Genomic DNA, 11,096 nt, shown 5'->3' on the forward strand with positions numbered 1-11,096 from the left:
ACTCTTCCGCCATCTTGCCCCACCTAGGCTTCTCAAAATTTAATGTGAATAGGTGTGACCACAGAACTTTTTTTTATTCGTTTATTCATGAGAGACGCAGAGAGAGAGAGGCAGAGACAGAGGCAGAGGGTGAAGTAGGCTCCATGCAGGGAGCACGATGTGGGACTCCATCCCAGGACTGCAGGATCACACCTTGAGCCAAAGGCAGACCCTCACTCACTGAGCCACCCAGGCAACCATGACTGCAAATCTTGAAAATATGCAGATTTCAATCTAGTTAGTCAGAGGTCGGGCTGAAATTCTGCATTTTTAATGAATTCTTGGAGAGTGCTGACAATGTGGGTCTACAGACTATACTTTGAGTAGCAAGTTTATATACACCATTTTTAGTTCATGATGTTTTTAATTAAGTGACATTTACTAATGTTTGTAACAGATAGTAGCTAAGTTCAATCACACAAATAAAAAGCCTCTTTAAACATCTCCCATACCTTAATAACACCCACGTTATATATCTTACCATAAGAATGAGCAAAGAAAGGCAGTCGCGGTAGCCCAGAGGGTTAGACCCGTCTTCCGCCCAGGGTGTGATCCTGGAGATCCGGGATCAAGTCCCATGTCAGTCTCCCTGCATGGAGCCTGCTTTTCCCTCTGCCTGTGTCTCTGCCTCTCTCTCTCTATGTCTGTCATGAATAAATAAATAAAATATTACAAAAAAGAATGAGCAAAGAAATAAATCTGAGCAGTCCTGACCCTTGCTCCAAAAGTACAGAACATGAATTCTCTTAGATAGGCTAAGGCCTATGTGTCCACATGTGTTAGGTGTCTTTGACCCAACAGCTGTCACTAACTACATCCAATGCTCAGGAAACAGTGGGGTAAATGATCGAATAGTCAACAAGGCTAAAAGTCAAGCGTAGATACAGAAATTGATGTAGAGTGATTTTTGCCACTGGAACTTAAACTGGCTGTGTATTCCTCTCCTCTAATCAGAAGCAGCTTCCCTTCCAGCTGTACCAGATCTTCCGTTTATTCACTTTGTACTTTAGTAGCAAGTGTCCTTAGTGAAAACTTCATTTCCCAGCATATCTTCAGGGATCTCCATTAGACTGTTAACAGATTATCACCATCTGTTGGTGATTATTTCACTATGTAACAGCCCTGATCTAAGAGACGTGTCCTCTTTCACCAGCAGAGCGATACCTGGGGACAACTAGGTCAGGCTCAAGAGGAGATGCAAAAATTACAGCTGGGTGTAGATAATCAATATTAAAACAGCCGGCCGGTTTCTACTTCTATTCTACACAATTCTTTTGCAAAATGGAGACGATAGAGTCCTTTTCACATTTCTATTTTCTGGAATCTGAAACAGATTCAAGAACAAAAGAGAACCAATGTCATTATATGTATATGCCCATTTGGGGGCATGTACACTACTGATAACATTTGGAATATGATTGTACATTAAATAAGAAATAATTCGTATGACATCTAAATAACTGCCCAAGAACCATCTGTCTATATTCGCTCATTAAAACTAAGTATGTTGAATTTCCAGTGATAGGTTTGTTGTAGGTATGGAGGCTATTGTAGGCATAAAGAATAAGGTCAAACAAATAGAATTTGTTTTTCAATGATTGGAAATAGAGCAGGGAAATAAAACATTGCTCCATGAGGTACACAATATATTTCACAAGGGAAATATAGCAGCCTGCAGAAAGAAGAGGGCTAGGCAAGAAATCTGAAAAAAAAATCTTTCAAGGTACACTAATTCTCACAGAATGCAAAGCAGCATTTCAAAAATGCCATTTGAAATCTGTGGTTGTGATGAAGGAACTGCATTTGTGAATGATTTTGGGTACATAGAATTAAAATATAGGACAGGAAAAAAGTATAGGAAAGGAAATGTAATAAACTTATAAAATTCTTACAATGGTTGTGTGATAATATAAAAGTAGTATATAATTTGAAGTATATAATACAGTATATAATATATGGTACATTATATATGACTATATATAATACAGAATATATTATTTGAACTCTAAATACTATATTATTTGAAGGTAATCTGTTATAAGTTAAAAATATATATTGTGGGCAGCCAAGATGGCTCAGTGGTTTAGCACTGCCTTTGGCCCGGGGCGTGATCCTAGAGACCCAGGATCAAGTCCCACGTCAGGTTCCCTGCATGGAGCCTGCTTCTCCCTCTGTCTGTGTCTTTACCTGTCTCTGTGTATCTCATGAATAAATAAATAAAATTTAAAAAAAATAAAAGTCAACATGACACATAAAACTAAATACAAAAAAAAGTTCCTTGATTCACCTAAATGATTCTAGGAATGGAAGAAAAAGAAAGAAAGAAAGAAAGAAAGAAAGAAAGAAAGAAAGAAAGAAAGAAAGAAAGAAATTACATTAAATATAAATGGGCTAAAAGGTAGAGATTTCTAGGCTTAATAAAAACACAAAACCAAACATGTAATATTTACAAGAAAAATATTTAAATTTAGATTGTGGTAAACAGACTCCTAAAGTAGTCCTATGATTCTTGTCCCCTTGGTCTCACACCCTGTGTGAACTCTTTTCTTTGAATATGTGTGTGATTTGCTTCTAAACCATAGAATACAGCAAAGATAATGGCATAGAAATAGATTTGAAAATTGCTATCAATGAATTTTACCTAATTGATATTCATAGACTATAGATAGGTACTTATTGTAGCATTCCCAAATAAACAAGGAGCATTCACCAAGACAGACCATATTATAGCTTATAAACATGTCTCAGTACATTTCAAAGAATGGAAGAATATGACTTCCACCTACAATGTAATTAATTAGAAACTAAAAACAATAAATTATCTATAAAATCTCCAAATATGTTTAAACAACACATTTCTGAAGAACCCATGCAACAAAGAAATCTTACGAGTAATTAGAACATATTTTGAACTAATGATTGCTAAATGATAATGAAAGCATTTAACAAAATATATGAGATACAGCTAAAGCAATATTTTTTTTTAATTTTATTTATTTATTTACGATAGTCACAGAGAGAGAGAGAGAGAGGCAGAGACACAGACAGAGAGAGAAGCAGGCTCCATGCACCGGGAGCCCGACGTGGGATTCGATCCCGGGTCTCCAGGATCACGCCCTGAGCCAAAGGCAGGTGCCAAACTGCTGCACCACCCAGGGATCCCCTAAAGCAATATTTTTAAAAAGTTGTAATTTCAAATGGTTATGTTGAAAGAATGACAGTGTAAAATAATTGTATGTATTTCTATCTTAAGAAGTAAAAGACAAATAAAACTCTGGCAATTTAAACCCAAAAATAAGTGCAAAAAAGAAAATAACATTGAAGGCAGCTATCAATAAAACAAAAAAAATAGACAGAGAAAATCAATAAATCAAAGTTCGTTCTTTGAAAAATAATGTAACTGTTAAATTTCAAAATAAAAATATTACTAATATCCAGAATAAGTAAGGGATCTTTTTAATCATTAAAAAAGGTAAGGGAATATTATGAACAACTTTAGAGTAATGAATTTTGCAACATACCCAAAATGGAAAAATCGTATGAAAGATGCAAATGAACAAAATCAATACGGAAGAAATAGAAAATAGGAAGAGTCTCATATATTGCAAAAAAATATTAAATTTGTTATTTAGGTTTTTCTCCCCCCAAAATTTCAAGTCTAAATGATTTCACTGGTGAATTCAATCAAATGTACGTGAAAGGAACCCTACCAATCTTGAATGTGCTCTTCAAGAAATAGAAGAGAGTATATTTTTCAACTGACTTATACTTAAACCTTAAGATGCCAAATCAGATAAATATATTACAAATAATAGAAGTACAGGCCAAATCAGATAAATATATTCCAAATAATAGAATTACAGACCAATGTACTTCATGAATACAGATGCAAACATTCTTAGCAAAAAATTAGTAAATCAAATTAGTAAATCAAAAATACAATATTTCCAAGTAGGGCTTATCCCAGGAATTCAAGATTGGCTTTGAATTTAAATATTAATCATAAAAATAAATATTAATCATTGAATTTCACCACCTTAATAGGATAAAGAAGAACAACCATGTGATCACTTCAATAAGTGACCCTAGATAGGTTCTAGATGCAAAACATGTCCAGAAAAATAAAAGAATGGACAGCCTTTCACAACTTTTTGAGGGTCCCAGTGTGGATCAAAGCAGAAGAATGACTCTCAGTGCCTCAGAATAAAAGTGGCAGAGTAAATGATTCATTGGACCTGAAGAGGTCATGCAGAGAGGAATGAGGAATGATAGTGTAGCAGATCTCCACGGACAAAGACTAAAGATGAATGGATAACCCAAATACTAGAGGATACTGCCAGTACCTTGATGTACTACTGCGAGGCCCAGGAACTCAGCCACAGACCTCATAAAAGTTTTACTTGAACCTCAATTTTATCGAGATTAACATTCACTTCCCTCAGTAAAAAGAAGATTATAATTATAACATTTTTGGTGATAAATTAGTGATAAAAACATAGAAACTAAGTAAGTGAGAAAGGAAGTGATTATTATTACCCTTATCTACAATGGATATAACAACAAGAAATTGAACAAGATAGGAAATGTTAACATAATATTCTGCATTATACAATGGTGAAAATATGTTTTAAATATTTTATTTATTAATTCACAAGAAACACAGATAGAGGCAGAGACAGAGGCAGAGGGAGAAGCAGACTCTATGCAGGGAGCCTGATGTGAGACACATTTCTGGCACCCTTGGAATCACTCTCTGAGACAAAGGCAGATGCTCAATCACAGATGCCAACCCTGTTTGGCATCCCAAACAGTGAAAATATTTACATAGTCTTAAGAGAGCCACCAAAAATTATAATGTAATTGTATTTAAAGTTTGGATAGAGTAGATAGGGGTGTGTGTGTGTGTGTGTAGCTGATTGTATCTATCTTTCCACTGTAGGAAGTCAGTAAATGATATTTACTAGAAAATCAAGAATAGCATAAATTCATGTTTTTTTTTCTTTTTTTACAAGCATTGGAAATAGCTTTTTAAAACCATGTACATGTATAACTTTGATAAAATATTGCATTAATATATCAGTATAACATGATGAATTTACACATGAAATAATTTTGAAGGGCAGTATTAGTGACATATAAGAATATATAAATACATATACATACCTCCTTAAATAAAATATCTGAGTAATGTAAAATTTAGCATTAGTAATTAGTAATTAACATTAAAATTTAATTGCAGTAATTGAGGTTTTCTGTGTGCGTGTAAATGTCAGATTTTTAATAATGGACACAAATCACTTTCTTAAGTTAGAGGAAATGCCCAATAAGGTTATTTTTTAAAGAAGAAATAATTAGAATAGAAATGAAGATAAATGGTATTGACAGGATAGAAAACTTTTTCCAGAGTTTACACATTTCTAAATATCCCTTAAGCACACATATACAGGCACACACACATACACACATACACACCACTGTGGTTAAGAATCAATTTCTGTTTTTAGGGGGGAAAAGGTGACCAATGTAATCCTTAGCAGAACCACAGACATGTAGTTCAATGTTAAAAGGGCTGACAGTCTTCAGAGAGAAAGCACAGTGTCCATGTCACTATCAAACCACAAGACCACACAAGAAGACTCATGGAGATGTCCCTTCAGCCTAGTGAAAAAAAAAGTCTCAGAAAGGCAAGGGAACTTGGCATATATGGCACATAGCTTCTGGGAGTTCAGATGCAAGTATGCACAGTCCTACTCATGCCACACGGAGAGCTGTCAATAATCTTAATCAAATTCTCAGCTATCAGAGATTTTTTTGTTCATTCCTGATTTTCTTGAAAACCAAGAGCAAGTGACCCCACAAGCATCCAATAAGCAGGACTCTGATTTAATGTATGAAGGAGGAAAAATTAAAGAGATATTTTCAAGTTGCTAACACACAGTTACCAAGCTTCCTACAATGACAACAAATGTTCATTATTGTAGTTGTTTTTGTTACTATATTTTCTCCCTGCAGGGATTCAAGGTTATAAAACTAAGTATATCTAACAGTAGAAGTCTCTGAGAACGGAATTAAAGGTAGGTGCCATGAAATTTGAGAGGAGGGGGGACAGCAGTTACCCAAAATGGGATTAAAAAAGCCAGAAGACACTAACTGTTGCCAAGAATGGCCTGTGTTTGTGTCAAAAATAAATTGGTTCTTGGGCGTCTGCTTTAAAAATAACTAAGAAAAAAATAAAAAGTAAAAATAAATCTGTGATCAATACTCTTTCTGATACTCTTTTTATTGCTTTCAAATCAAAAAAGCATTGCTCTCTCTGTAACTAAAGTTAAATAAGTTTTTCAGCAGTGTATACTAGAAACAGCCTTTTTTCCCCCCAATTGTTCCCTGCAAGGATTCTGAAGGGAGAGCAAGAAATTGGTTTTTGTCTCATCTTCATGAAACATTTTTATTGAGTAAAATTAACTCAAAAAGATGTCAAGCAGTGACTCTGACTGCAACCCTGAGTTAAATGAACATGTTGTACGCTTGACATCTAACACCAAATTCCACTAGTCCTCACACCATTCTCCATTTAAAAAGACAACATCTGATGGTTTCTTGGAGTGATGGCAAATTCCACTTGGACCCCTGCATGCCCGATGTGCGTAGCTACACACGCTGCTATCCTGCCTGCAATATTTACCACCACAAACTGCTTTTCCCCTTTGGCTGAATTGAGAAGGAGAGCCATCAGAAACACTTTTTCTCATTACTCTTTTATCTGGTCATTCACATATTTTCAGTTTTCCTTCTAACTCTATTTTTACATAACCGCTCTTATTCCAAATCCACAAGTCATCTCTTTTTCCCCTGTTTAAAAAAATATTGAGACCTGGGGATTAATTGTGGCATTCTAAATTTATTTTTATTTTAAAAGCATAGGCAGTGACAAATGGAGGAGTATACTGCTTCATTTTTCTTGATGGGTCAAGCATCGGCAAGAGAACAAATAGATTTTTGAAGTTTTAGTGAATCTTCTCCAGATCTATTGAAAGTATTAGACCATGTCTATTTTTAAACATTATTTAGTAGAAATAATCAGTTTTTCATGTTAAACAAGGAGTTGTTCTTTCTCATAGATCTGTGCTTCAGGCTGGAAGGGAAAGTCACGCAGCAGATGGACATTAAAAGTGGAAAGATCAAAGGGCGTCATCACTGGAACTCAAGCTCTAGGAGTGGAGGGCCAGGTGGACACCAGAAGGATAAAGTTAATATGATATTTTTCTGCTACCAGCAGGCAGGAAGACCAGAGCAAACACAGCTTCATGTGCAGAAATCATCTATCAGCTGCTGGTAACTTGCTTGGATTATCCCCAATGGCTTGCCTAAATCCATCTCATATAATATTACCATGCAAATCCATGATAGTCCTTGTACCAAATCGATGTGTTAAACTTGAAAATGAGCTATGAATCACATGTCAAAGGTATTTAGGTAGTACTGCTTAGATAAGTCCCTTACCGTTGGGTTGCCAAGGACTAATTTTAGCACTATGTAATTGCATGAGTTTCATTTCCAAAATAAAATATTAAATTTGTTATTACTGCAATGATAATAAAAGCATTTAATGAACTCAGTGGTGGACACTTCACATGTATTATGTCACTTCATATTCACAAAAGTCTTACATGGTAGGTAGTGATGCTTTACCCATTTTGAAGATAAGAGAGGAAAAAGACTGAGACGTTAAGTAATTTCTTAAGGTGATATAAGTAGGAAACTGTGATATGGAAACCCAGGTCATGTGACTTGGAAATCCTGAAACCACACTTGAAGGATTTGGATTGGTACTGTCGTTCAGTGAGATTTGCATGAGATTTGTCTGACTAATTGGTAGCAAGTCTTGCTTCTTAGTGATTAATAGATATAAATTTCATCAAAGTTAAAAAAAATTTCATCAAAGTTATATTTTACCCAAGGAAGAGAGTAGATCAAGTCCCAGATTTCTGAATGAACCTTTCTATTTTTTTCTTCACTCTAATATCAATAATATCCTGTTGGATTTAAGTTCTGATCTCCTGCTATCCTGGTATAGAGCCACTAAACCATTTAGAAAAGGTCACCGAGTCTTCTTTGAAGTAGGAGATTTAGCTCCAGGAATCTGCACATGTGTGTTCATGATCCATTACTTATCAGAATGATATAGGCAGACAGACTTTGTGCAAGTAAATTCTGAAATATTAATAATAGGAGTACACTTTAGAATTTTCTAATAATTTCATTCAATTATTTAACCTTCCTCATAGTTATCTGATTGCCTTTTAAATTCAAGTAGAATCCTTTCTGTGCCAAATGGAATTACCAAACAAAAATATTTTCAGAGGAACAGTAATTCACCTATTACATATTATTATTTTGCCTCTCATGTGATGCTTATAAATCTAACATAAAATATGTGCTACATATGCCAAATAAGCAGATACATTTTGAAACTCAGAACTTGTCATGAAAAAGAGGCATGATGTATAAGTTAATGTTTTTCCTGACAACTGGTTAGCCAGGCAAATGGAATCCAGAAATAAATGACTTTTATTTTAGATTTGCATTATTATTCCACCCAACACAGAATCCACAGCAGATGGTAATGTGTTACAGTTTCAACCTATTATTGGTCTTCAAGGGTAGTAAGACTTTATATCTAGAACAGTGGTTCTCAAGCTATTGCATGCATCAGATTGCTGGGTACAACCCCCAGGGTTTCTGATTTAATAAGATTGGGATAGGGTCTGAGACTTCATGGAACTGACAAGTTCCCCAGGGATGCAGTTGCTGCTGGTTCAAGGACCACACCTTGAGAAGCAGTGGTTGTGAGTCTTGGGAAAACCCTTTCTGTTATCTAAAGGGGAAATCCCCCGGCCTTGGGTCTTCTCTCTCCTCTGATGATTCCCATTGTGTTCATTTTTTATTTTTGTTTTGTTCCATATGGCACTTTTTTCCTCCTCAAATCTCACTGATGCATCTCTTTTTGTGTTTGGTTTAGGGTCTGGTTTGTCCTTCATTCAGTCCAGTCTCTTGCAACTGCTGATGGCATGCATACCAGTTGGGGAAGGAGGGAAATGCTCACGGTACTCTAATCTCAGAGTAAAATAGCCATGCTCAGACCCTGCCAAATCCAGATTTATTTTATCATATTCACCCCAAAATATTGTGTTTGAAGAATCAAAGGCCTTATTTTATTATTCTAGTCTGTTTGTGCCAGAAGGTTCTCCCTGGAATAAAGTTAGAATGGATTTTCTGTATGGGCAGCTTGTGAGAACTACATATCTGCAGTGGCTCTCTGCTAAATGGGTATGTCCATAAGTTAGAAAAGAGGACAGCTTTTGTCTTCCTAGATCTACTCTTCTAGGACCCTCCAGGGAGAGCCTACTCATAGAGACCCTTTGGTCTTCCTTAGCTGGAGGCCCCTTGTGTTCAATCCCATCAGTTTTTACCAGTTACTGCTTCTTTGCTGACAAAAGGACACACGATCTTTCACCATGCTGCTCTTAATGCAAGCTCTCTGAATACAAGCATGCTGGTCTACTTTCACATTCTCAAAATATCTGCTTTATCAAAGGCCTTATTTTTTTATACTTCCTATTTTATACTTTATTTTTTATAATAAATTTATTTTTATTGGTGTTCAATTTACCAACATACAGAATAACACCCAGTGCTCATCCCGTCAAGTGCCCCCCTCAGTGCCCGTCACCCAGGGATTTTGAGCATGCTGATACCTCTGTCTTGGAACATTCTTGCAAACATTCACCTAGTTAAACTTATATTCTTCTTTTTTAAAAATTTTTTTTCAACTCATGCATTCTCAATGAGGTCCCAGACCTGAAACTTTGATCAGAACCCTTTCCTTTGTTCCTTGTACTCTTCCTTTATCACGCACACTATGATTTTAAATGATAGATTTCAGTGATAATTTTACTCTTGGCTCCTCCCATTCACTTGTGAAGTCTAGGAAGGCAAGACTCCTGTCTATTTTGGCTCATCACCAAACCCCTAGGGCCTAGTGAAATGCTTAGTAAATAATTAACACTCAACAGATACTAATTTGACTGAAGACATTGTTGACGTCATACCAAGATCTCTTAGGATGGGTAGCATGGAAATAGTGATGCATTTTCATATTGTATATTCTCATAAGTTTATGTAATCTCATAAACCATGCCAATACACATACTGGAGAGCGGGGCCAAGTCCACACATTTAGGAAGCTCTTCTCATTCACAAATATGGCAGTTGAGAATGCTCAGAAGAGAGTCTCATGAGGAGAATCAATTATGCTTTTATACCTACCTGCTCCACAGTGTCTCTCTGAGGCCTATATTATTCTGTTAAGATTTAGGTGAATTCCATTTATTCTAGTACTCCTTATTTCTCAACTGAGTTACTGGGTTTGAGCTGTGGATATAAATTTTATTTATATTCCCATTCTTTTCCTTTTTCATTTTATTTATTCCAGAAGGTGTATTTTTAAAATTTTATTTAAATTCAACTAATTAACATATAATGTATTATTGGTTTCAGATGTAGAGATCAGTGATTCATCAGTCTTATATAACACCCAGTTCTCATTACATCACATGCCCTACTTCATGTCCATCACCCAGTTACCCTCCCCCCCCTCCTCTAGGGACCCTCCATTTGTTTCCTATGATTAAGAGTCTTTTATGATTTGTCTCTCTCTCTCTGATTATGTCTTGTTTTATTTTTTCCCATTCTTATATTAGGGTGTTTATCACTAAGGCTTTCTACTTAATTTTTCCCAGTTTTAATGTTCTAAGTTCTACCTTGTTATTTATCTTTCAGCAGTACTTCTGTTGATCATTTACTCTTCTTTTTCTTTGTCTTCTACTTAGTAAGCATGCATCCTTCAACTATCAAGCCTTTCTCAAGAATCTTTTCTTTCCAGGAAGAACACAAAGCAATATTTAAATTCTAGGGACCTATGACAATGTTTCTAAAGTTGGTAAAAATCCAACAATATGCTTAGGTCACAATGCAGAACAAAACCTCTCAGATCAAAC

At 35.5% G+C, this 11,096-nt stretch overlaps 1 long non-coding RNA gene across 7 annotated transcripts in view; it reads right to left on the reverse strand.

Annotated features, from left to right (window-relative positions):
• Positions 1-294: 294 nt before the first annotated feature.
• Positions 295-11,096, reverse strand: part of LOC140611769 (uncharacterized) — a 192,139-nt gene continuing 181,337 nt past the window's right edge. For all 7 annotated transcript variants that reach the window (XR_012012964.1, XR_012012962.1, XR_012012958.1 and 4 more), the window contains one exon: positions 295-1,363. This is a non-coding gene — a long non-coding RNA (uncharacterized lncRNA). The remainder of the gene's footprint in view (positions 1,364-11,096) is intronic.

Source organism: Canis lupus, chromosome 20 (genome assembly GCF_048164855.1).
Source record: "Canis lupus baileyi chromosome 20, mCanLup2.hap1, whole genome shotgun sequence".
In the NCBI taxonomy this organism is placed as follows: Eukaryota; Metazoa; Chordata; class Mammalia; order Carnivora; family Canidae; genus Canis; species Canis lupus.